Raw genomic sequence first — 27,947 nt, forward strand, 5'->3', positions numbered from 1 at the left:
AATGGTGCTGGGAAAACTGGCTAGCCATATGTAGAAAGCTGAAACTGGATCCCTTCCTTACACCTTATACAAAAATTAATTCAAGATGGATTAAAGACTTACATGTTAGACCTAAAACCATGAAAACCCTAGAAGAAAACCTAGGCATTACCATTCAGGACATAGGCATGGGCAAGGACTTCTTGTCTAAAACACCAAAAGCAATGGCAACAATAGCCAAAATTGACAAATGGGATCTAATTAAACTAAAGTGCTTCTGCACAGCAAAAGAGACTACCATCAGAGTGAACAGGCAACCCACAAAATGGGAGAAAATTTTCACAACCTACTCATCTGACAAAGGGCTAATATCCAGAATCTACAATGAACTCAAAAAAATTTATAAGAAAAAAACAAAGAACCCCATCAAAAAGTGGGCGAAGGACATGAACAGACACTTCTCAAAAGAAGACATTTATGCAGCCAAAAAACATGAAAAAATGCTCACCACCACTGGCCATCAGAGAAATGCAAATCAAAACCACAATGAGATACCATCTTACACCAGTTAGAATGGCAATCATTAAAAAGTCAGGAAACAACAGGTGCTGGAGAGGATGTGGAGAAATAGGAACACTTTTACACTGTTGTTGGGACTGTAAACCAGTTCAACCATTGTGGAAGTCAGTGTGGCGATTCCTCAGGGATCTAGAACTAGAAATACCATTTGACCCAGCCATCCCATTACTGGGTATATACCAAAGGACTATAAATCATGCTGCTATAAAGACACATGCACATGTATGTTTATGGTGGCACTATTCACAATAGCAAAGACTTGGAACCAACCCAAATGTCCAACAATGATAGACTGGATTAAGAAAATGTGGCACATATACACCATGGAATACTATGCAGCGATAAAAAATGATGAGTTCATGTCCTTTGTAGGGACATGGATGAAATTGGAAATCATCATTCTCAGTAAACTATCGCAAGGACAAAAAACCAAACACTGCATGTTCTCACTCATAGGTGGGAATTGAACAATGAAATCACATGGACACAGGAAGGGGAACATCACACTCTGGGGACTGTTGTGGGGTGGGGGGAGGGGGGAGGGATAGCATTAGGAGATATACCTAATGCTAAATGAGGAGTTAGTGGGTGCAGCGCACCAGCATGGCACATGTATACATATGTAACTAACCTGCACATTGTGCACATGTACCCTAGAACTTAAAGTATAATAATTAAAAAGAAAACAATCAAAAGAAAAGCAATATTTTGTGGCATGTGAAAATTATGATACCCAAATTTCAGTGTCCACAAATTGCTGTATTGGAACACATCCATGCTTATTCATGTATGTATTGTTCATGGCTGTTTTCACACTACAGCAGCAAAGTGAGTAGCTGGGAAAGAGACCGTGCGGCCTGGAAAGTCTAGAGTATTCACTATCTGGCCCTTATAGAAACAGTTTTCTGACCCTCACCCTAGAGTAGCAGACAGGCAGGAGGAAAGGAAGAGTCTAGCAGTTCTCACGCTGGCTGCACAATAGAATCACCTGTTGATTTCTCCAAGCAGACCCCCCGCCACCATAATATTCTTGAATGGTTTGGGGTGGGGGTGTTTTTTTAAAACTTCCTGGTGATTCAAATGAGAGTCAGGACTAAGAACCACTGGGCTAAGGGAATAAATACATGAAGGTCTGAATTTCCCAAATGTTAAGCAAGATGGTTGCAGGACTGGCCTGCTTTTCCCAGGGAATCTTAGTGGATTACAGCCTTTCTTGAGGAAGAAAGGTACCCAGTGATGAGATTTGGTTGAAGATGGAGAGGGGGCAAAAGACTAATTGTTTCTCACTGTAGTATGATTTATAAGCTAAGTTCCATTTTAACCTCTCTAAACCCTTGAACCATTGTTTCAAACATGTATCCCTGGCATTGTCTGCATCTCTCAGGCAGGCACACCTTGGGCTATGTAGCACATACCTTTGCAGGGACCCCTGCTGGGTCACTTCTCAGGATACACCCCAACGGGGAACCCTTACGCCATCTGTGCAGCGTGCCCTCCATAATTATTGGTGGTCTCGCAGGGAAGGAGAAAAAAGACAGCTCTATCAGAATCCCATTCTCCACTAGCACAGTCAGCACCATTGGCAGAGGATGGCTCCGGGGCTGCAAGGCTGCTCTGAGCTATTATTGTGCCTGGCTCTCTCTCAGCATGACTCAACGCAGACAATATAGCACACCGAGAGCATGGGGGATGAACAGTAAATACGAGGCCTTGGATTTTTTTTTAATCTTGTCAGTTTTTCCCTGATTTGTGTCCTTTATCCTATCCCCCTCTGCTATATAAGCTTCTCAAAGCTAATGCCCATAACGCCACCACCCACTGGTAGCAGCAGGCTGCTGGGCCACTGTGGGGTTCTCATTGCAGAGATTTACAATGCCCGCCATTATTCAGCAACTGTACGTGTTAACCCAGTGGCACAAGGTTGCTCCAACACCTTCCCCTCTGGTTTCTCTTTACTCTGGAGGCCAACAGTGACTATAGGAGTGCCGCCCTCCTGACTCGAACTGCTTGCCTCAGTGAGCACACATCACATCCTCCAACCTGGCAGAGCTGGAATAGGCCCCGCTGAAAGACAGGAACGTTGGGCAATTATGAAACTGAGATGATGCTTGACATTTGTACTGCCACATTAAAAAAGTTAAAAATATTTCTCAAAGGTGTTTCTTTGGCCTCTTGTAGATATCTACACTCCATCCCCTTCTTTTTTCTACTAAGAGCTGATGTGATTACATCTCTAAAATGTGAGCTTGCTGCAAGGCTGCTGGGAGTGATCTCAACAATGAGCCTACAGGCTACTGTGGCTGTTAGGAGGTGAAACAGTGCCATACATTTTGCTCCCTCGAAACAACTCCCTGGAACAAGTTACTATTTTCACACTTTTATTAATTCTAATCAGTTTCAAGGGTGATTTATGGCTCCCATTTAACTAAGAAATGTGCCTATTATCTCTACCTTGGCTACTGTGACGTCTACCTCCATGCACTCTCCCATTCCAGAATCCAGTAGTGGAGGCAGCAACTGTCTGGAAATGCATTTGCCTGTGTATAGATGATTTACTGCTTCAGGAGAAACAGAAGAAGCACTTGGGGGATGAAGATGCGGTCACTCCCATGAGCTTTTCTGGAGAGAAATATGCATCGGCTGAGGACACCTATGTTTGGTTTTGTGTGAAGGGTTTACAAACTGAAATCACAGAGGTTACAGGAGAAGAGCAGGTGAAGGAAAACATCAGGTAGCTGCTCCTGGTGGGTAAACGTCTGCCCAGAAGAAAGCTGGGAGTCCTGGGGGTCCTCTTAACATGGAACGTGAACTTGTGAAACACTTTTTTTTTTTTTTTTTTTTTTTTTAGGCAGAGTCTCTCTGTTGCCCAGGCTGGAGTGCAGTGGGGCTATCTCGGCTCACTGCAACCTCCGCCTCTGCCTCCCGAGTAGCTGAATTACAGGCGCCCGCCACCATGCCCGGCTAATTTTTGTATTTTTAGTAGAGATGGGGTTTTGCCTTGTTGGCCAGGCTGGTCTCATACTCCTGGCCTCAGATGATCCACCCGTCTCAGCCTCCCAAAGTGCTGGGATTATAGGCATGAGCCACTGCGCCCAGCCTGTGAACACTTTTAAGTCACCAAATACCTGGCATGAACATTATTAGCAATTTATTAAATCATAGGGGCCTGTTTGGGGTTATGACATATCTGACAAGAAGGAAAAGGTGGTGATGGAAAAGGGACTGACCTCCCAGGTTGGCACTGTCAATCCAAACGTGGGATCCCAAGAATGCCCTGCAGTTTCCGGTGCAGATGCCCCCTGCGTGGTGTTCAGGGAAGTAAGCTCAGTTCAGAAAGAACAGTCATGCTTCTTGCAGAACACCAGTATACTGAAGCTTTGATTTGTATTGAGTGGATGGTAACCTACTCACCCCATCTTTGAATATGTGCAAAAAATAGAGAAGGAGGCAATAAAAGTTAAATAGGGCTGCCATTAAACAGAACCAGAAAGGCTCCAGATCCATCTGAGATGGGCAGAACATGTGACATGTGTGAACATCAGGAAGGGGCTGGGGGAACTGTGAAGATCCTGCAGCTCACAGATCTGTTTCTCATGGCCTCTACCCCTTTACATAAATTTGGCACAGCAAATCAAGGAAAGGGGAGGGTTTAACAGACTCCTGGACCATTCCAGATAACTCACTCCTTCCCACATATTGTGTATTTGTTCTTATTTCACTGTGTAAGAACGGTTGTGTTCAAGAGGTTTTTAAGTCAATGTTTCTTTGATATGGTATATGCTCTTACTCGGCATCCACCAAGAAGATGCACCTAGAACATGTACGGAGATTCTGCTATACTTTATTCCATATCATGTTACAAGAAAACGACAGTGACAGCTGACAAACCATTACATCTTTCATAATACAGACAAATTACAACTGGTAACAAATATGCAACATGTATTATTCCATTCTCCTTACTATGTGTCATTTGAAAGTATAATAGTTTTCTGAATAATGCTACCACATTTCTTAGGTACCAATCCCCTGTTAGAAAGTACACATCTCAGTGCATCATACAAAAAAAATAATAAAAGATAAAAGGAAAATTTTAAAAATCCACTCCCAACTAGAGAATGTAGGTTTTGTATGTGCCTCTAAAATATGCTGCTGTGGGAAAAGGAATGAGAATAGAAGATTGCTTATTTTATTGATTTTTTGTGTGTGTTTTTGGTGTTTGAGAAAAGTACAAGGCAGTAACATACACAGTTTCCTCTGCCTACAAGCCAGTAAGGGAGATGGAAGTTATGCGCAATTATGCAGCATATTCCTATGTATAAGGGGCAGGCAATAATCTACCCCAGTATATACAGCCTAAACATCCTCTTATATAACAAAGATTACAAAACCAATAATATTCACAGATGAGTATCATATAGACGCATAACCTAGGGTATTGATTATACTGGCTGTCATATACACACTGAGGAAAGGATACCAAGAGGCCTCACTTTCTTTGCAAGCCTGGAGGTGCTCCTAGAAACTTTCTAATCACTCTTGCGAGGTAGAAATCGCTTCTCACCCCAGAATCAGTGGATGGACAGCCACCCTGCTTTATGTACCCTAATTTTTGCTGAGTACTGCAAACATTTTTTTTCACATCCTATGTATCTCATATTTTTAAGTCAACAAAACTGTTATTTTAAGAAAATGGGAATTAAGTGTCAAATCTCCTTTCAGAATACTGTGTGTGCAGTGATGTGCTAAGGTGTTTGTACTATTCTTACCATCTGTTTGAGTTCAGGCTATTCCTTCATATAAAAATAATCTCACAAAACATTCCAGTGCTTTCTCAATAGAATAATAAATCTGCTAATGAACACAGTCTGAATTGATTTTCATGACTGCCCACAAGGAGGGCAGAAGAGAAAAGAAGCAGAGGGAGAATATGATTGCAAATAGGGGAAGGAGAGAGGGAGGGAGGGAGTGAAAGGGGTTTGGGGGGAGAAAGAGAAAGAAAGAGACAGAGAGAGAGAGACACCAAACTTTGGATTTCCTGTATGGGTGGCAAGGATAGGTACTCAAAACCTCCTGACCTTCTGAGAGGTATGTCTCTGTAACAAAACAGATTTCTCCGTCCACTGAGTAATGTTATATTTCACTTCTTCGAAGAAGCTGCCTACGACAGGGAGATATAACTCTAATAGCCCTAATTGAAGTCTTTCAACATTAAATATTTTCAAATTTTCAAGTTAAAAACCTTATTAAAAAGCAACATTTAATCATCAGTTGCTCTTGCTTTAAACTTAGTGAAATACAAAGGTCATGCCTCTTCTCCAAATGAATGATTAAAAACAAATCACAGGAAAGTCCATTTTTAATTGCATGTAAAGTTTTCTCCCTATGTTTTCTTTAAGAAATCCTAATTTAAGTATACTTTAAATCAAAATACCTCTAAAGACTTCCAGTGGGTTGGAATGTATGAAAGAGGAATGGAAAAGATTTCTAGGTAGCAAACAGTAGACATTCTACACTTGGGTGTTTTCTGCTCTCTTTAAAACCAATCAGTAAATAATTCCTTGCTTAGCACTTAAAAGTTTACCATGAATGCTACATCTGGCTAGGATGAACCATGACTTTGACATAACCATCCATACTCCACTCCGCAGACAGTACCATTTTAAAGTTTAGGAATTCTGGGTCCAGTTTCCTTGGTGTATTGAGCTTGATTATAGAAAAGCTTTACCCTCACCCCACTCTCAGAAAAAGTCCTTGTCAACATGGCTCCTAATTCCTAGTCTTGATCCTAAAACAGTATGACACATTTCAAGCACTCACTCATTCTCTCCTTCTTTCTGACTAATAGGAAAATGTAAGACACTGTACACAAAGCTATTTCCATAGGAATTTGTGTGTAGAGGAGCTAGGTTTCATGCTTTAGATGAAGTCTCCTAACTGTCCCCTTGGCCGCAGTACTACTGGGCATTCTGCAGCGAGGCCTGCCCCACTGGGAGCCGGCCTGCATCAGGCAGCCCTCCCTCCAGATCAAAGCAAAAGACATGCCTGGTCCACTTTTCCCCAGTGTCACATACTTGCCTTCATCCTCCAAGGTCCCTCAACTCCTTGAGTAAGGGAAGCTGGCCCATTCCCTTTTCCATCTTTAAAGCAAGATTCCTGCATTGTTTCTAAAACCTGCATTTGAACAGTTATTCCAGGAGATGTCTTAAAGTAAGGAACCCAATGATGTCTTCCAATTGGCTTGGAATGTTTTTTTAAAATGTATTTTTTTTTTAAAAGGTGCTTTGTTGTAACTAAGCAAACTTTGAACTGGATCACTTTGTAATTTACTTTGTAAGCCCTAACAGGCCAAGACTGCTTTCAAGGCTCATCCAGCAGATATAGTTCTTTTGCACCAGATTTAAAACATTCTGTTCCTCACTCTTTTCTCCAGTTAGAAAATACAAAGTGTAACAGAATGGATGGAAAAAAATAAGATATTGACAAGACCCAGACACAAAAAGTTACCTCAATCTCCAGAGGTTGAAATGTAAGCAATTTATCCCTGTCTTTGTTCTTAACGTTTGATAATTGTTTTTTCAATTCCAACCTATTCAAAAAACAGTCATGCTATGTGGCTTGAAAATGCTAAGCAGAGTCCAATATCCTATATATAAATGTGCAGTTATTTCCAAGTAAAAAAACCACATTTGCAAAATTACCTCAAAAGGTAAGCAACAGGTGGGGCCCCACAGTCCGGGGCCAAGTTGTCAAGTCAGAGAACAGGGGTTTGCTTTAGCAGAAAATTTCCTTCCTAGTGGTTGCAAAATGTGCACTGCTCTCAAAGAAAACACACATTGTTTTATGCCACTCTGTGGCTTTCAAGTTCAGACATTACTGAGGAAGTGTGAACACCAAATGTGTTGTCTTAATGTATTTAAGACATGGCTGGTGAAAGCATAAAAACCTTTACAGAGACGCTGTGCTGCAGAGGGAAATCAAACAAAATCAAACACAAAAGACTGAAAAGAATACATGCCATGTATCAGTAAGCAAAGCTTAATCTTCATGTAGTTCTTGGAAATCACAAGGTATCCAAATGCGTGCAAGGTTTTAAATAAATTGCAGAGAAAACAGGGTCTTGCCAGCTTCAATTTTCTTGTAAGTGAAATCCACCACAGGGAGCGAAAGAAAACTGATCCATGATTCCCTTCATATTATTGGCCTCTTCATTAATGTTTTTTTTTTCTTCCCAGAATGATGACAACTTAATCCTGGAAGGAGGAAAATAGAAAATTGTTATATAAAAAATCTACACCATTCATTTCTTCTAAATTACATGAAACATCAAAATTGGTCAGTCCGAAGTGAGTCCACTGATGTTCCCCACAGCCACTCCAAACACATAAATATGAAGCAGAATAGCTTCTTTAACCAAAAAAATCCTTCTAATATGATAAACAAATGTTCTGACTCACTTTCCTCTCTTAAAATCATTTAACTCCACCAATTGAATTGGTCTATCTTCCTCTTGGATATTTAGAGAAAAAGAAATTCAGCAAATTTCCTTCCCTAAATCATTAGTAGCAATACTGGTCTTAATTAAGTGCCTGTAGCATCATACAGACCATTAAAAGGACGTATCATTATGTTCATTTTTATGAACATGAAATAGAAAACGGATCACATACACGCTTTAAAAAAAATTCAGCTGTATATAATTCCTTGGTTGCCTATTATCATTATTTCAGTTCCAGCAGAATGAAAATTGGCCGGTGTGACCTGAATTGGCAGCCTCTTCCGAACATCCTGTATAAGACTGCGTGTTTCCAATAATGCCTGCTTAAAACAATAACAACTTGTGGGTGAATGGTTCAAGCAAAAAGAAGGAAGCTTCACTCTGCCCCTTTCCGTACTTCCTTTCGGCCCTTAAGCATTTTCATTGAGTCTCCAGGATGGGAAAAGAATGCCTTGCCAGGATGGGTGGAAACACTCCCAGGTTCAACGTACATAGCTGAGGGATCGGTTCATTAGCTGCACTGAATCCCAGAACCAGTTCCTTAGCTAAGTTTAGAAGCTGCTGGTCACTAAGGCCTGGTGAGGCCTTCATGTATCCAGCTGCAGGGCCATAGAGTCATCTTCCCAGATGCAGGGGGAACCCTGGATGGTGCCTGATCCCAAAGGTTTTGTCCTTTTTTTGAGACTTCACAGTGCACCTGTCCTGCTGCTGCACACACAGGCTGTGGCATCAAGGACATCACCCTTGCATAGCAGCAACCCAGCAATATCTTGTCCAGATAGCAGAAATTCCACTCTTATGCTCAGGAACCATTAAAATAGTGGCCGGGCATGGTGGCTCATGCCTGTAATCTCAGCACTTTGGGAGGCCGAGACGGGCAGATCACGAGGTCAGGAGATGGAGACCATCCTGGCCAATATGGTGAAATCCCGTCTCTACTGAAAATACAAAAATTAGCCAGGCGTGGTGGTGTGCGCCTGTAGTCCCAGCTGCTTAGGAGGCTGAGGCAGGAGAATGGCGTGAACCCAGGAGGCAGAGGTTGCAGTGAGCCGAGACTGTGCCATGGCACCCCAGCATGGGCAATAGAGCAAGACTCCCTCTCAAAAAAATAAAAAAAATAAAAATAAAAAGAAAGAGCATTCTCTCCACCATCTGCTCATTTCCCCCACCTACTATGGTGAGTTTCCGGCATGTTAACTTTCCATTCTTTTTAAAAATCGAAGCAAAATTTATATAAAAAAATTAATCATTTAAAAGAATATAATTTAGTGGCATTTAGTGCATTCACAATGCTGTGCAACTATCATCTCTATTTAGTTCCAAAACATCTTCATCACCCCCAAAGGAGATCCTATATCCTTTAAGCAGTCACTCCCCATTCTCTCCTTGTCCCAGCCCCTGACAACTATTAATACTAATGTTTCTGTCTCTATGGATTTACCTATTCTAGATATACAAATGGAATCATATAATATGTTACCCATTTTGTCTAGCTTCTTTCACTTAGCATGATGTTTTTGAAGTTCACCCATGTTGTAGCATGAATCAGTACTTCATTATTTTTTAGGGTTGAATAATATTCTATTGTATGAATATACCACAGTTTGTTTATCCATTCATTGGTTGATTTATATTTGTGTTGTTTCATCTTTTGGCTAATAGTGAATAGTGCTGCTCTGAATATTCATGTATAAGTATTTGTTTAAACACTGGTTTCCATTCTTTTGGGTATATATCTAGAAGTGGAATTGCTAGGTCATATGGAAATTCTATGTTTAACTTTTTGAGGAACTGCCAAACTGTTTTCCATCATGGCTGTACCATCTCACATTTCCACCAGGAATGCACAAGGGTTCCAATTTTGCCAAAACATTTGTTTGTTTAAAAAAAATTATAGCCATCCTAGTGGGTATGAACTGATTTGCACTTGCATTTCCCTAATGATCGATGATGTTGGGCATCTTTTTTTTTTTTGACTGGGTCTTGCTCTGCCACCCAAGCTGGAGTGCAGTGATGTAATCCTAGCTCACTGCAGCCTTGACCTTCCTGGGCTCAGCTGATCCTCCCACCACAGCCTCCCAAGTAGCTGGGACTACAGGCACACATCACCATGCCTGGCTAATTTTTTATATTTGTAGAGACAGGGGTTCACCATGTTGTCCAGGCTGGTCTTGAACTCCTGGGCTCAAGCCATCTGCCTGCCTCGGCCTCCCAAAGTGCTGGGATTACAGGCATGAGCCACCATGCCCAAGCTGTTGGGGACTCTTTCATGTGGCTGTTGGCCATATGAATATCTTCTTTGGAGAAATGTCTATTCAAGTCCTTTGATCATTTTTAAATTGGGTTGTCTTTTTGTTGTTGAGTTGTAGGAGTTCTTTATACATTCTGGTTAATCCCTTATAGTATGATTTTTCTCCAATTCCATAGGTTGCCTTTTCACTCTGTTAACTGTGTCCTTTGATGTACAAAAGTTTTTAATTTTGGCAAAGTGCAATTTATCTTTTTTTTTCTTTTGTTGCTTATACTTTTGGTGTTATATCTAAAAATCCATTGTGAAATCTAAGGTTATGAAGATTTACCCCTATATTTTCTTCTAAGAGTCTTATAGTTTTAGCCCTTGCATTTAGATATTTGGTCCATTTTGAGTGAAGTTTTGCATATGGTATGAGGTAGGGGTAACCTTCTATTCTTGAGAGTTCTCTGTCCTCAAAAACAAAAGCCTTAAGTCTCTAGGAGAGGCCTGGGGGTAAATGGATACCACACATAGGCCCTTTGCTACCTCTACATCCCAACAGTTATTATCTCAAATCCTTGCTGCTTGTGGGCAGTTCTCCATAAGGCTCACTTGACCACTCCTCATCCTTGCTTGATTGTGCAGACATTCCTTTATCAAACCTCTTCTTAAAGAAGTCACCACCCTAGCAAAAATAATTACATGGGAACAAACTCCTTTGTCCCCAGCCTACCCTTGTTCTTTCAGGGAAACGAAGAACGTGCTCTACATGCTGCTCAACTATGCATTCTAATCTAGGCACTGGCATCTTTTTGAGGACCATGACATCAAGAAGAGAAAGCATTCATCCTCACAGTACTTCAAGCACATTTGTCCACAGGCATCCTCAGCCAATCCTCAACCCCACTATCAGCCTTGACATTTTTATTAAGCAGATGACAAAATTGTCCTTTTTCTTCCATGTACTTTAAACAGCAGTTGAGATTCCAGCTCTTCCTGGAAGCCTGCCCACTCCAGCTAAATGGGAGCTTTAGGTCTGTCCTGATATCTGCTTGCCCAGGCATGGAGTTCCTACAACTATATCCAAATGATGCAGTCTTTCCTGGCTCTCTCCTCTTTTACCACTTTAATCAACAGAATGGAGACCTGGTACCCACAATGACTTCCTGAACCAGAGACTGCATTTAGTCCCTCCAGAGGTGTGAAGACACTTCCTGTGAAGGAGCAAGTCAGGGGACAGGTGGCATCAGTATGTTCTTGATTAAGCTTGATTTTGTAGACTGCTGTGTCCCCAGAGCACAGCCCAGGCCCGGCTCAGGCACTCAATATACAGTTGTTGAATGAATAAAGGGGAAATTGTAGAATCAGAAGACTTGGCGGTGAAATATGTTCTCATATGTAGAGTTCCCTATGGCACATTCACTGAAGGCAAATGTGATGCCTGTGAAATGGCACAGTACTGCACACACTGCAGGCCATTCACAGATACACCACCAGCCTGAGGATGGTTGGTAGGATTAACACCTTCCTGTAGGCAAAACTGACATTTTTTTTAACTCCATGACATTATATTTGAAAGGAATGATTTGATTTCCAGTACATCTAATTTCATGTAACAATAAACTATGTTGTCACCACAGTCAATGGCATATTCACTATCCTGTTGGGTTAAGATGTTTTTTAGACATCGATGATGTTTGTTCTTGCCTTGTCCTGATTCTTTGAGTGTAATCTCTAGGAGAATCACATGTACCTAACCTAGGGCATAAACAGAATTGCATAATAAAGGATAATATATAATAATAGTAATTGGATAATAAACGGTGAACACAGTGATTATGATAAGTCCATTACTTAGGTTTGGGCTTAGACATTTAATGGAAGAAGCCAATAATGAGAACAGAAGAGAGGTGCCAATGAGAGGCAGACTCTTTCCCATCTCTGTGAGATGATTCCGAATGGCCCAAATTGTGCCAGCTACCCTGCCTGGTGCTGTTAGCCAGCAGCACGGGATCTCCCTTCTCCCTCCTTGAGCAGCATCAGCTTCAATTTTCAATGAGTGCATATAAGGTAGGTCAGATTTGCTGGAAAATTTTTAAGAAAATCTAAATGCAATCATGCATTTGATGAATGGGGATTTAGGTGGAAGGAGAGAGGGTATACTACAATCACAGGGAAGCGAAATATAATATCAATGTAATTGTTTCCCTTACCTTTATTATTAAAACATGTTGCATGCACAACACAAATGAACAGTGTATATGAATTATAAGCTCAACTATGTGCATAGCCACTCATAAGTATATAAATCATAAGATTAGTGGATGCCATTTTTATCTTGCTTTCAGCTTTTACAATGTTCTTTCTCTCTAGAAATGAATGTTTTAAACAAGAAATTGGATTTGATTGATAAAATCCTTATTCAGAAATATCTACATAGAGCTTCTTGGCTATAAATATTAATTAATTGGATCGCTGGTACCCATAATGCAACTTTGTTCTGACCCATGTGCCCTATGAACTAGATATTTTTTGGATTCAATTTTCTTAAAACCAACTGTCAGCATCATGTGATGGAGGAGATGAAAAATGAAAATGAGAAGTCCCGCTGTGCAGGTGGGTGACCTGTGGGAGAGAGTCTGCCTGGTAGGATTTTTACACGAACCATCAGACACAGACCAATTGATTAGATCATCTCATACCCGCCACCAACTAGGCTCAAGAGACTAATTAGAGAGAGTACTGCCTGCGCAGGCACCCCATTGACACCTAATTTGCTCAGCCAAAGCCTTTGGGGAAAATGTATTATCTCTGCAGCTGCACTTCATGCATTTCTGATTTGAGGCATAAGCAAGGAGTGCTTCATCACTCTTTTGAGCAAACTGAATGTAGAAGCCCTTAAGTGCTAAATGCAAGCAAACAGACCCAAATTAAAAATGAGCCAGGCTCTTTCTAATTCCCTCTGTGCTCCTGTTAAATCTCTGTGTATACATACACACACACACCACTACACACATGCATGCAGTTTACACGCCGGAGGGACAACATCGCTGAGGACCCCCGCTCAGGGTGCTTCGATGTGATCAGGTGGTCTGCGTTTCACTGGCCTATTTATGAACTCTAAGGTTCTGCGTTTGTTTGACTGTGTTTTGTTGTTGTTTTTTTTCCTGCTGCATTGCCCTTCCTCAAAGTACTCTTTTTTCTACAAGACAACTCTGGCACATTTTTTCCCCCTCTAAGCCTCACTGGAGAGAAGTGATTATTTTGGTTCCAAATTAAAACAACTGTAGGTTTTCCTTTCATCGCCTAAATTGTGAACAGGATATTCTCCAGGATGTATGTGAAGCTGTGAGGTAATCCGCTCATTTCTATTTAGGAGACTTCTTTGTAAATATGCCTAACAGAGAAGAAAAAAATACTAACATCTGACAGAAAGAAAGCTACCTCATAACAGTAAAGACAGTATAAAGCTATAATACGTGTAGTTTCTCTTCAAGAAAAAATTATTATAATTTGACCAAATTTAGCTTTATGTATTAGCTTTAGAATAAAACTACTTCCAACCTCCTTCTCAAATGTAGAATTCAAAGTATTGATACATAAGGAGGCATTTAAAGATAGGCATGCAATTAATTACATGTTTTCAAAAAGGAAATAAAAATAAATAATCCAGGTAATAATGAAAAAATTAGGATATCTTTGTGCCAAATTTAGTGGATGTATAATGAGTTTCCATAATGCTAGAATGAAAGAGAAAAACAGGACCATGGTGGTGTTCTATAGTGGACTTACTGATTTTGTGCCTTTCCAGTCACATGTTGGATGAATTATTCTACCCACATGTTCTGGTAAATTACAATTCTGCTTTGTAATTTTTCACATTTAGCCTATTCTTAAGAGTTTAATGAAAATAAAAAGAATCATTTTAGCTGTATGCCTTTTAAACTAGCATTCAAAATGGGCCTTACTTGGGCACCCAGACAGTCAGAGGATCCCAGTGACCACTGGAGTAGATATCCTTCTGAAGGTATATGGAGAGTGGTTGTAGGGGAGATGTTTGAACACAGTCAGAAAACCAGGGCCTTAACTAAAGCGCGTAACTGTTTAAAGAATTTATTCTGATTTTGTCGAGAACAAAGTCCAGAGAGATTCCCTTCCCCAAGTACCATGTCAAGAAGGTTTCACATGAACAATGTCCCGGAAAAAGAAAAAAACAAACTTACAAGACGGTGCCACTTTGAGTTTGGTTTTGCTTAAAATACCAAGAAAAACAAACAAATTGTTTTACCTAATTCATCTTCAAGTAGCGTTTCCTATTATAGAGAATTAAGTTCACACATAAGGTTGTTAAACCCTAAGCACCTAGGCAAACACAAATCTCTCTAAGGTAAAAATATCAAATACATGTATACACACACGTATTTGTATATACAACACACAGTCAAATTTTATACTGTAGATTTTATATGGATGCTGGATTCAAAGTGGTAAGTTTTAAACTTCATACTGAATTCAGAAAATCTGGGACAGCTTAATTTCCTTATTCTTTGAGTGAATTTAATGTGTTATAATTTGGCTGGAAATACAGGTTTTCTTTTAGAATATCTGAAATCAGTGTTTTCCAGTTTCTCTGACACTGCATTGAGGCTCCTTGAGAAGGGGGTAGGAGTTGGAGGAAATGGTACGAAACAGAAGGAAGTAGAAAATTAGACAAACCTACTTCTGTAACTTATTTCTGATTTATGATAATCATGCTTCTTCCCCCTAGAAGAGAACACATCTTTGAGACCAGCAAGAGAATATTAATTAAAATGAATGCAGAGACAGTCGGGCTTTGTTTTAAGCTTAACAGAAGGCCCATCATTCAAAATAGCCCAAATCCTTTAAGTTGAAAGCTGTTTGGTAACATCCATATGGATGCACAATGCACTAATTGCAGCAACTTTGCACATTTTAAGCTTCATGCCAAAGTGGTGATTTTAATTTAAAAATTTTAGGCAAAGCTGTAAGTCTAACATTTCAAAACAAAGCATTTCTCACATGAGAAGAATGACTTAACATATCATTTTAATAATCACCATTATCAACAAACATTTATTGAAATCCTCATTAAAGACCAGGCATTATATGATGTGTAATTAGCCTTGATTGAAAAGAATGTTCTATTTTAATGGTGTGACTGTTTATTAAATCAGATTTATGCAAATGGAAAACACTGGTCATATTTTAGACACACATGGACAAAAAGAATGGCAATTGTGGGATTTCTTCCTGTCTCAGCCAATGGGAAAACAAACATAGGGAAAAGTACTGATTTAGGTCTTCTTAGATACACCAAGACACGTTTAATCTTTTTTTTAATAAAAAAACATATAATATTGTATACATATATCATTTTTAAAAAAGATTAAACATATCATAAAGATAAATAAAAACTGGGAGGTTTGAAGTAGTTCATTGAAACAGTTTTAATGACAAGGTTAATAGAAAAGCCTTCACCAAAGGTGGCATATTCTTTTCAAAGATTTCATGTTATTTGAAGCCTTATTTGCTCAGCATACCTTTACAAGTGACTGACTCCCAAGTGGTTATAAGTTAATTAAATAGGATTCTGACCCTTAACCCTCCTTATATATTACAGTCCTACTAAACTACATTTAAACAAACCAAATACAAAGTCACTCCCCAGCATGTGCATTTTTTTCTCAACTTAAAACGCATATACATAAATCTCATAAAACGACTCAAAACCAAGTATTTAACAGAGAAACACAAGGGTTCATGTCTGATTTTAATTAAAAGATTTTAGAGGAGATGTGACTCCACTTTGGGTGGATTTCTTTTTTCCAAATTAAAACTTGTCTGGTATTATTATCCAATGTATTGCAGCAGTTTTTCATGCTTAGGGTTTCGAATTCCAAACATACAGTCACCTACAACTTTGAACCTGTTTTGTGAACCATCTTATTTAGCGGAAACATGCAAAACAAAATATTCATTTCTGTAGCATAAATCAGATCACATATAATTTTGGTTAATACAGAATGATGTCAGCATGAACCAGAAGTCATGTTGGTTCATGGGAGATTTCTTTCCAATGTTATTTTGAGTCACCAAGTAACAGCAGCCATGAGCAAGATACATAAATACAGTGCATGCAAGCCCAAGAGGCCTGCAGTACTGCATCCCACATGCTTTCTTTTCGTTTGGTTTGGTTACATGTTCTGTCTTGGAATTAACTGTTTATTGTGCAATCTTCCTGGATCCTTGAGCATTTTGCCCTTGCATCCAAAATTGGGCAGCCTCAACCCTTACATCAAGGTTTATTTCACCTGTAACTCTGCTAGCATTTTTATTTTTACTGCTTTTCTGAGTGCTGCGCTTATCAAGTTCAATATATTTGAAGTGGACTACCCTTTACCTTATTTCCCCCCCACCACAAAAGCCCTGCAACTTTTACTGTGCTATTCTGCTGAACACAGGTGGGAACACAGATGTCATATTACAGCAGAAATATCTATTCTTGTGAGGACACATCCTGACAGCGACATGAAGTGACACATTGTGCACACCACTATAGCACATCGTTTCCACCAGGAAATGTCTGCAGACAGTGAGGAGGGTCCAACAACTCCAAGCTAAGGGTGGCGGGTGCTAGACAGCTCGCTAAGCCCCCTGCCAACTCCCTCCCATGTACCTGCTTCACAACACGAAGCTGCTTCATAACAGTGCCAACGAACAACTGATCGACCAAGGACAAATCACTGAATTCATCCGTGGAAGCAAAGCTCTGTGTACTACATGTAAAGCCCTCCAATACGCACTCCATACAAAATTATAATTGGTTAAAGTATTTTGATACTAGTTATCCCACCATAGCATGTTGCTATATTTCTACAGAATCCAAGATGAGCTGTGAAAGACATAATTAACGGAATGTGTACCATTATGAGAAATAAATACCAGCATTTTGTGCTCATGTGGAATTTTCTCCTATCCAAAGTACTTTCCCATGTATTCTTCCACTTAATAAAAGTGCCTGAAAGATAGGACCTTTGAAGAAAGGTTCTGTTTGGAAGATAATAGATTTTGTGAACTCAAATTTTTAAGAAGTTCTAATCCTTTTAGTCATTGATTCAGTGTCTTCTGAAATATCTGCAATAGGAGGTACATTGCAGATTTAAATACCAGAGCAGTCATGATAGAACCCACAACCTTTACATGAACTAGGGTGACCAGCTGTCTCTGAACTGAGGAGGTTTCCAGGATTTGGGACTTTTTTTTTTTTTTTTGAGACAGAGTGTCTCACTCTGTTGCCAAGGCCAGAGTTCAGTGGTGTGATCTCGGCTTACTGCAACCTCTGCCTCCTGGGTTCACGTGATTCTCCTGCCCCAGCCTCCAGAGTAGCTGGGACTACAGGCACACGCCACCATGCCCAGCTAATTTTTGTGTTTTCAGTAGAGACAGGGTTTCACCATGTTGGCCAGGCTGGTCTTGAACTCCTGGCCTCAAGTGATCCACCCACCTTGGCCTCCCAAAGTGCTGGGATTACAGGAGTGAGCCACCACTCCCGGCCTAGGATTTGGGACTTTTGGTTCTAAAATGGGGGTGGGGGGTGCAAAATGGAACAAGCTGGTCACCACAGGAACAACAGGATTAATATGCACAGTAGTGACTTCCAAGTTTATTATAAAAACAGAGGTAACAAGGTTTGGCACTTTATTACACGAACTAAAATGAAAAGTATGCTGACACTCCTATCTGAAAGTGTGAGTCACAAAAGTTTTACAAATCTGAGACACTGAGAATGGTAAAAGGTGAAAATAAAATGGGAACTGAGCCAGCAGCCTTCTCTCTTCTCAACTCTCCAGACTGTACAGGGATCTTCCACTTTTTTCCACTTATCTCCTTGGAAGAGACACAATCTTGACTCTGTGATTTAGGCTTTCTTCTCTGTTTTTTGTTGAAATCACAGTCAATCACATTCTGCTCTAATGAGGTTGTTGAACTTAAGACCATCAACTTGTTCCCCACCACAATTCAGAAAAAAATCCATCTATTTAAATTCACCCATGCCTGTGCAGTGTGGCATGGAGGAGATGGCTAAGGCCACCACTCTGAAATGAGAAGAAGTATAAGTGTTGCTTGAATCACTGCCAGAAATAACCCCTGCTATAAGATCAGTGGTGAAGGAGCAACAGCATCAATTGACTTGCCTAAATCAATTCAGGAAACATTTGCTGAACATCTATTTTTAAGCAAAGAAGAGTGTTTAGGGTGAAAGAGGAGAGTACTACATGGACTATTAAAAATGGATTCCAGTGGTGTCCTGGAACTGGCTTGACCTGCCTCAAGAGATGTGAATGTGAAACTTTTCAGGAATTTTGCCAGTTGTTAAACACAGCCACTCTTGAAATCACCCATCATGGGAGCATCTACACGACAGGATATAGACAAACGTGACCAATCAGGACTATTCTACTCTCTTTCTGGAGAGCCAACTGTTAAATATTTACCAACATGCCACTGCTGTCTTTAAGGAGCTCAAGATTGGGAAGGGGAGGTGGCTAGGACAACAGCTAACTATAAGTCAACATGGAAAATACAAGTGCTATCCTACAGGTGCCACTGCAGTGAGGAATAACTGAAAAGTACGTAACAATTTAATGTCTAGAAAGGGAGAAAGAAGGGCATTCTTGCACAGGAGTCTGGGAAACACAGACTGGCCAATGGGACAGACACATGTTTGCCTGTTAGGATACAGATGCAGATAGAGACACAGGAAAAGCTGAAAGGTAGGTGAGGGTGGTGGAGTAAACGGCCTGAAATGTCCTGCTTAGGGGTCTGGGCTTTCTTCTATATGCAGAGAGGAGGTGTTGGAGGCTTTGGGTGGAGAGTCCCAGGTTCCAACCCAAGGGCAGTCATACAGTTTTCATATACATGAAGTCCTGAGCTGCCACTGTAAAGTCTGTGGGTAAATAATTGTCTTCTTTAGGATGCCATCAAATCAGATAATGCAGCTGGTTCTTCAAATGACTGCTGCGACTGCTCACAAAATACCAGGTTTGTAACATTTAGTATTGAAATGTTTTATTCCACCCATGAGAAATATTCAATGTTCTGGACAAATGATGACATAGAAACTAAGCTTCTTCCCAAGTATTGCAGTTTTCAAAACACAGCCCATGGGGATAATTTGGACATTTTCATACATTAGAAAGATGCCGCCTTAGGTACTTTATAAATAGTTTGTTCACTCATGTCTCTATTTTTGTCTATGCATGTAAAAGGAAAAGGAAAAAATATACATTATTAACTCCTAACCTTACTACACTGACGTCCTTTATAACTCGAACATGTTCGATTAATACACAACTCAGACAGACTTTCTAATTGTAGCATTGGGAGTTCCGAAATACTATCAAATCTTTTAAAGAGCAACTGCAATAATTTAGAAAACTTTGTTACTATACTCTTGTCTTGATTCACTGTGGTTGCATATATTGGACTAGGAGTGTCAGCTCATTAAAAATGTGAAGACTGTAATGTTTGATGAATAAGACATTCACATCAACACAATTGGTTTCCTCCTGGTATAAAACAATTAAAGTGTCAACAGCTCAGTGGTTTAGTGGCAGAGCAAAGAACAGTGGTTGCAGGCCTGGGGTCAATCTCTCACTTCCATTGGCAACAGAGCTGGAGAATGCAGTGAGAGGAGCCAGCACACCCCAGGCTCACAGGATTAAGGGATGCTTCATGTTTTTTTACTGTTCATTTGTGGCAGACTGAAACAAAAGCACCAGCTGAGTTAAGTGAACTGAAGTTTTACTGTAAGAAGCAATGAAATGCTCCCTTTCCTTGCCCCAAACCAGAATCTCCCACACAGTGCAGTAAATCAAGAATGCAACATATTTCTCTTCCACACCTGTGACTGGGGAGCACATCCCAGAAAGATCTTATTTCCTCTTCACATGGATGCTAAAGAACAATGTCACATCTTGTCTGGGTTATGCTGTTTGTTTTCCAGTCTGTTGGTATTAAAATCGCACCCTAAGCACCTATCATGTCTCATGGCCCTCTGTTAAGTCCTTTTCAAAACGTCTGACTTTGCAACACTGGTGTCATTTGGAATTAAAAAAAAAATCTGGTGATTTAGTTGTTTCATGTTATCCTGGGGGGAAAAACCCTCACAGCCCATTTTAGAATAATTTAATAGAACATATATTGTGCAAAGTATACAAATTGAAAAAAATCAACCCAATCAGCTCCAATAAGCTGTTTTAGTTTTATTCTTTTTGTAATTACTAGATTCAGTTGTTCTGTGTGAGATGTCACGCATGATGAGCATGAGCCTGAAATGCTAAAACAAAAAAGCTCTTTTGTTTTTTAATTACTAACCTCTTGAGTTTTAGTGCTAGAATTTATATAATTTTCATAATCAATTATTGAGTACTTGGGTCCAAACACGATATAAAATACTCATGCTTGGATTTACATGATATAGCTAAATCTTGCCTCTCTCAGTACTTCCTTATTAAAAGAAATTCTACCAGGTTGATTTGTAGGGACTGATGTATGTCTGGTAAAATGCACAGGAGAAAAAAGCCACTCCTTCTTTAGCTCTCTGGGATGTAGTATGGATAGGACTGTCTCCATACTAGAGATTGGCGATTCAAATAAGACATATCTGAACCAGACAGAGTAGGGGAAATTGCTCAGAATAATGGTGTGTGTAATCAAGTAAATAAATATTTAGAGGCTTAGAAAACAATTAATGGCAAGAAGAGCTTTATGTTTGAAGAACCTCCACATAAAACTGTGAGTAACGAATCTGACAAAATATAGTATACAATCATGGTCACTGGAGGGCTATCTTGATCAGTACTATACACACATATACACAAAATACTATATACTATTTATATAGTACTGTATATACTGTATAAAGTATATATAGTTATATATATAACCATAATCTCTCTTGACCATAAATTCTTTGTAGTTAAAATTCAAACATACGTAGATTTACTTGTATGTGCTTAAAAATGCCTCCAAATTGACTCGATAAATATGTAATTTGAAACCAACTTCCATTCACTTCCTTTAATCTGCTATGCCATACACAGTTGTATGGACTCTAAATGTTATAATCGCATATTTTTCCAAGACAGTAAAAATGTGTTTAATGTTGCCCCTTTCCTACTCTCACCAAACCCTCAGTGGACAATCCACTGATAAACACTAGTGCCAAGAAGAGAACAGACACAAAGAACTCAGATTGTGATAATTTTTAACCTTCTGAGTCACTGCCAAACTTAAGAACCAGATGAACGCCAAGAGAATTTGCTCCAGAAAACTGCATATATTTAACTACATGCAGATTTTTTTCATACAATTTCAGATGGTTCATAGGCCTTCTGATTTCCATTAATAGACCCATAGATTCCAGGTCAAGAACCTCAGGATTACGATGTCAGAATGCTGAAGCATAAAGCAGCATTTCCACCATCTAGCCATAATTTTAGAACATATTGCAGAGGAAATACCTTCCAAGAAAGTTAAATGCTTGAAGGAAATTCCTTTTGAACAAGGGGCATGATCTAGAGACACCTTGTTGAGGGGTAATAAGGCTTACATGATTTCCTACACTGCCCCATATAAGAAAAATATAATCAAGCAAACAAAACCAAAATAAACAAAATATCTCACTCAGTCTATGCATCGTATTTCCTTCAAGAGAGGAGAAACCCGGATCAGGCTATCTGATGAATGTGACAGCCAACAGGAGAAGCATACGTTGGCAGTGTGGGTCCCTATTTAGATGATCCCGAGAGTTTGGGGAGCTAAGTAGAAGATTTTCTTTCCTAAATACAATCCCTCACTTTCCATTCTTTTTCTTCTCTATTAATGTCATCAGTGATGTATTAATATTAATACAGGATTAAAGATAAATGGAAATGAATTCTATAGTACCCATTCTTACTACTGATATTAAATACCACTGATAATCACTTTATTTAGTACGTGAAAATAAAAATTATTGTGAGAGCTTCTCACGGCTTTGCCAATGACCCTGAACTTTGATTTTCCCTTTTAAGGTAAAAACATCAGCCAAGAACTTGCAATTATTCTTAGTGTGGCCACCCATAAGTTCCCTCTCAGAAGGGATTGCAGACAACTAATCTGAGTAGTTGAAGAGAATTTATTGTGTCTCTGGGCCTTACAGCAACATTTCAAGGTATATATTTTTAGTCTGTCCTAGAGTTGAGAAAGCTGAAACTCAGAAATGCAAGCTGGAGATGTACTTCCCACTCCTACTTTCTGGACAAAGATTTGTTTCCCTTATCCATGAGTGTTTTTCTGATCATTAGAAGAGCAACTCATGGTTTTCTATCTGCTGTTCACAGACTGACCCGTCTTCTATGGTCTTACTTTGGTTCTGTCATTTCAGGGCTGTGGTATAGCAGGACATGGCCTGGAGGCTTGGCATTCTGATGATTCTTGCTCACTTTTATCTCCCTGGCTAAGCTTTATCTACCCTGAACCTTGTTCATCCCAAGTTACTTGTGCCTACCTTGCTAGGAGATAGCTATCTTTGGTTATGTGGTATCTCTCTGTGAGACGGTTTGGTAGCACTATAAATCTTCAGGACCCAATTAAGAAAGGAAAGGAAAATGTGGGGTCAGGTATGAATCACAATTCCTCAATCAGAATAAGGTTGCTATAGTAACCATGCCTGTTTTTGCTCCTACCGCTGATCTGCTTGCTGGCTTGGGTGTTCAAGGTAATTTGAATAGAATTGCTCCAGTTCTCTGATCCACACAATTTTAATTTTATACCACTTAATTCTGTACCATTGCTTCCCTTGAGCATCAAATAAAGAAGGCATTAAGAGTTTAAAATCAAAGCATACATACATTTTCTGACCACAGTTCTCCACCTGATCAAATGCAAGAAGACCATTCCTCATTTCCCCTTCTTGAAGCTTCACATTTCCCCTTTCCTTATTCTTCCTTCCCTCAGTGTACTCACATACACGCAAACATAAACACATCCCACCCCCCCATCTGAACACAGTTTGTGGTATGTTTGAAGAACTACTCTGAAAATAAGTTACGTATATATACATATGTACATAACTTATTTTCATATATATTATATACGAATATATATAATATATATGAATATATATATATGGAATCCTAAGCATCTTGTAGACTTGTAACCTTTCTACAATTAAGCTAAAGAAGTTTAAGAAAAAAACTGGACTTGGCATAATGAAATTTAAACTTTTTCATTTGACATGTCTTCCTTGTAAATAATAAAGGAGGCTCACTCCCTTTATTTTCAAGCACCAAGAAAACAGAGTGCTCTTTAGAGGTTCTGAGGGGACAGAAAACTTTGTGTGATTGTTTCAGTGGTGTATGAAGCTGTGGTGTTGCTAACTCTGGTTTGGTAAGTGATCTTTCATGATAAAGAAGCACCAGGAACTGTAGAAAGTCCAAAAGTAACACCACAATGCTACAGTGAGACCAGACACCAGAAGCCATATCAAGAACTGAGCAGAAAAGTGGGGTTGTGTGGCCTTGAGGTCATTTTGTGGGACAGATATCCCCATCTGATGATGTACAGGGGCCACTGAGGATGAGTAAACTTAGGCTGAAGTTTGCAACCCTCCTCAAATCTGAAAGTGTGGGGTTGATCTCTGGTCAGACACGTATGAGACCCAAATCATTTCACTTTGATGCCATCCCTCCCTCACTTTCTCTTCTTACTGGTTTTCAAGCTATGTTCCTCTCCATGCCTGATACCACCCAAGTCTCCCATTTGTGTCCCCAGACTTGTTATCTTCCCTTGGAAGTCTCTTTTGATCTCTCTGGGATCAAAGAAAAGAATAGGCTGGGTGGGGTGGCTCACACCTGTATTCCTAGCACTTTGGGAGGCCAAGGTGGGTGGATCACTTTAGGTCAGGAGTTTGAGACCAGCCTGGCCAGCATGGCGAAACCCTGTCTCTACTAAAAATACAAAAATTAGCCAGGCATGGTGGTGCATGCCTGTAGTAACAGCTACTCAGGAAGCTGAGGCATGACAATCGCTTGAACCTGAGACACAGAGATTGCAGTGAGCTGAGATCATGCCACTGCACCCCAGCCTGGGTGATAGAGTGAAACTCCGACTTCAAAAACAAAACAGACAAAAACAAGAAACAAAATAACAAAGAATGACTTTTCATCCTTTCCTACTTTATATTATTTCTAACATTTGCTAACACTTCTGTGGTGGTCATTAGTTTTATTCACTAATTTTCAGCTCTCTACCTCAATGGAATGTCTTTCCCAGCTTCCCTGAGCCATTTGACCTGTCCTGACCAATGAAATGTGTGCATCCATGTGGCTGCTTTAAGGGCCACTATTTATCTTGGTTCATTTCCTCCCCTTTCCAAGGTGACTGAGGAAGCACCTTGTGAAGATGAGGCCTCAGCCTGTGTCTCTGAGTGAACAATGAGCAGAACCCCCTCTATGTCTACATTTGGACATATGGTGTAAGAAATAAAGGTTTGTTATATCAAGCAAGCACAAAACCTAGTCAATCCTGAATGATACAATGTCTGTCATGTCTATTTTGGATCATAAGTCCTTGGACAAAAACTGCAATGTATGTGTTCTTGAAAACAATCCTAAGGAGATGGCTAGTTTTGCTATTCCTTATTCAGTGATGAGGAAATGAGGAAAGTGATGAGAATACACATAATTTACCTAACGACTCACAGCTATTAAAGGGTGAAGTTGAAACTAACACTCAGGTTTTATTACTCCAAAACCCATACTCTTTCTATGGTATTGTGATGGCAGTTAACTCTTATGCTATGTAGGCAGAAGGACAGGTTTGTTTTTGAAACACAGTAGAACATTTTTGATAAGGTAGTGAGAAAAATACCACAAGCCATACAAGAAAATTCATGCTTTCATGTTGAAAAATCAATAGTAGTACTGGATACATCTGACACTCTTTACAGCATTCTACTTTTGTGTTTATTTCTTCTAGCAATAGGAAAGTTTCCAAATATCTGGTGAAAAAAAAAATTGGGATTCTCATATGAATATCACTTTCAGATCGGGTGAACTGAATTTCATATAATTAGAATCAGAGTAAAATTCAAGTAATAACATCCTTTGAAATTTTAAGTGGGAATTGTCATGCATATCAAAAATGATCTGAAAAGATACACATAAACTATCAATAGTGAAGAGACCAAGATTTTCTGCAGGGTGAGAACTTTAACTTTTACTAGATATTCTTATATATTATCTGCATACTTTACAATATGAATGCATTTATTATTTGTATAATGAACACACACACTAAATGTGATGAAGAACTGCTGACCCCTTAATTGTGGACTTGTGAGATAGTAATATTTGGTACTTGTAATGAAAAGCTAGACTTATTGGGCATTTGGCTTAGTTGATGAGCATTATTTAATGCTTTGATATTCTTATGTTTAAGATAAAATTATTCATAAAGGAAATAAGAAGTAAAATAAGCTCCATGCTTCACACTACATCCAAATTAAATTATTTTGTTGATTTTTTTGTAATGATATTTATTCAAAGCATTAATGATGAAGTAAAATGATGAAGAGGAAAAAGATAATATGCTAAGCTGAAAATAATCATAAATGTCAAATGTTGCTTAATCTTGTTAATTACAAACACATAAGACACATGTCTGAAGAAATAAAAAAAATAACAACACGCTTTTGAGCACTTGATTGTTACTAAAGAGGAACACTTCAAATCTAAAAAGATTTTATTTTATCCTCTTCTTTACAGAAAAGAAACTATGTTTGAGTTTCTTATTTCTAAACTCATCAACAATTACACAAGGTAGTGATACACTGTTGCTCTACAGTCAGACCTTATTTTGAGGTATAACATTGGTAATAAGGCAATGGAATTACTTTCTTAATCCAATGACTAGTTTCTCTATAACCATATTCTATAATGAGCACTAAGACAGAAGATTTGGGCTTGGCAATTATTTAATTGCCAAGATTTAGAGATTCTGAAATTCTTACTCTAAACATAACACAGTAGTGACATTTTAAAAATAGTTATGTATGTATGTATCCATCCATCCATCCATCCATCCATCCATCCATCCATCCATCCATCTACACATAACATATACTACACTTTGGCCCTGAGTTTCTAGCTCTTAACTGGTAGACTCAGAATCCAGGGGAAAAAGTTGACAACTCAGTCCAACTCTGGAATTCCACTGATATTGAGGGCTCTGTTTTGCCTGGATATTGCTTTCAATTGCTTAGTTTGGGAGGAGATAAGCACCAGATTCTATTACTTCTTTCCTCAATTCCACTGAGAGGTTATAAACACTTGCAGCATTTCATTACAATGTTCATTATCAGTTATAAAGGGTATGAGTTAACATATCTGAGGAATGTTTAAATGATACTCCTAAAAATCTTCATTTAATTACTGGAAATCACAAGAAATCAAAGTCCTTTTTTAAAAAAAAATGAATCACACAGTAACCATGCAGAAGAAGAAATTACTTCGGCAGATAGCGATGGTACGGAAGTCCTTGGTAAGGTTTTCCTTTTAATGAAAAGCAGCCCCCAAATCATTTTCTTTTCTAATAAAGAACAGCCTGTAAAATCAAGCTGCAGCCATAGACAAGCAAGCTGGAAGCTTGCACGGATGAATGCCGGCAGTTGTGCCAATAGGAAAAGGCTACCTGGGACTAGGCATGTTCAAAATGGCAGCTCCGTCTTCCCTTCTCTTTGCTAAACCGTGCGTACTGTAAGGAGAAGACAGTATGGCGCAGGCCAGGCAAAGACTCCACTTGCATAATAAGATTATGGTGGGGTGACCAGTCTTCCCCATGCACTATGTAAATGTCACACTTGGTCGAACCAATCTGTGGACCCTACATATATCAGACACCGCCTCCTCAAGCCTGCCTATAAAATATGGTGCAGTATGGTCAGTTTTTCCCTTTTAGGAGCCCATCTGTCTCTGGCAAGGGGGAGAGCTGTTCTCCTTTCTCTTTCTTTTGCCTATTAAACCTCCACTCCTAAACTCACTCCTCGTGTGTGTCTGTGTCCTTAATCTTCTTGGCACTAGACTACAGACCTTGGGTATTTACCCTAGACAACGATGCCACTTCAGCAAATCTTAGCATTCAGGGATCACTTCATAAATATTGGTTCCTTTACTCTTCCTGATCTGAAAATTACTACAATTCTTAACAAATAAAAGTGATACTTCATAATAAAAAGGAAGATAATTATGGGATTAATGGTGAAAAGAACACTCTGTTCAGAAATGTTTGGAAGAAGTTGCTGACCATCTGTCTTAAGAAATTCCCACATAGTCCCCATGATATATGCCCTCACTAAAATTCTGGTTTAAAGCTGACATTGTAGCAGCTGTCTACTGATTCCCATGGGTCTTGACTGCAATACGAAAAGAGAGCAATGTTTGGATTGTGGCACATGACAAAGAACTACGAGATGAGTATTCATCAGTACTTAACCATATTTTAAAATAAAACAATACCTTATTACAAGCACAAAGAGTAATTATCATGTTTAAATGAATTAAAGCAATATTTTAAAAGAAATGTGATGATATG

General features: G+C 39.3%; 1 protein-coding gene across 6 annotated transcripts in view; it reads right to left on the reverse strand.

Moving 5' to 3' along the window:
• Positions 1 to 4,379: 4,379 nt before the first annotated feature.
• CDK14 (cyclin dependent kinase 14) overlaps positions 4,380 to 27,947 on the reverse strand; it is a 635,487-nt gene continuing 611,919 nt past the window's right edge. For all 6 annotated transcript variants that reach the window (XM_063708268.1, XM_019031337.4, XM_063708269.1 and 3 more), the window contains one exon: positions 4,380 to 7,811. The gene's annotated coding sequence lies outside the window, so the exon portion shown is untranslated. The remainder of the gene's footprint in view (positions 7,812 to 27,947) is intronic.

The sequence above is a fragment of the Gorilla gorilla genome, chromosome 6 (assembly GCF_029281585.2).
Source record: "Gorilla gorilla gorilla isolate KB3781 chromosome 6, NHGRI_mGorGor1-v2.1_pri, whole genome shotgun sequence".
NCBI lineage: Eukaryota > Metazoa > Chordata > Mammalia > Primates > Hominidae > Gorilla > Gorilla gorilla.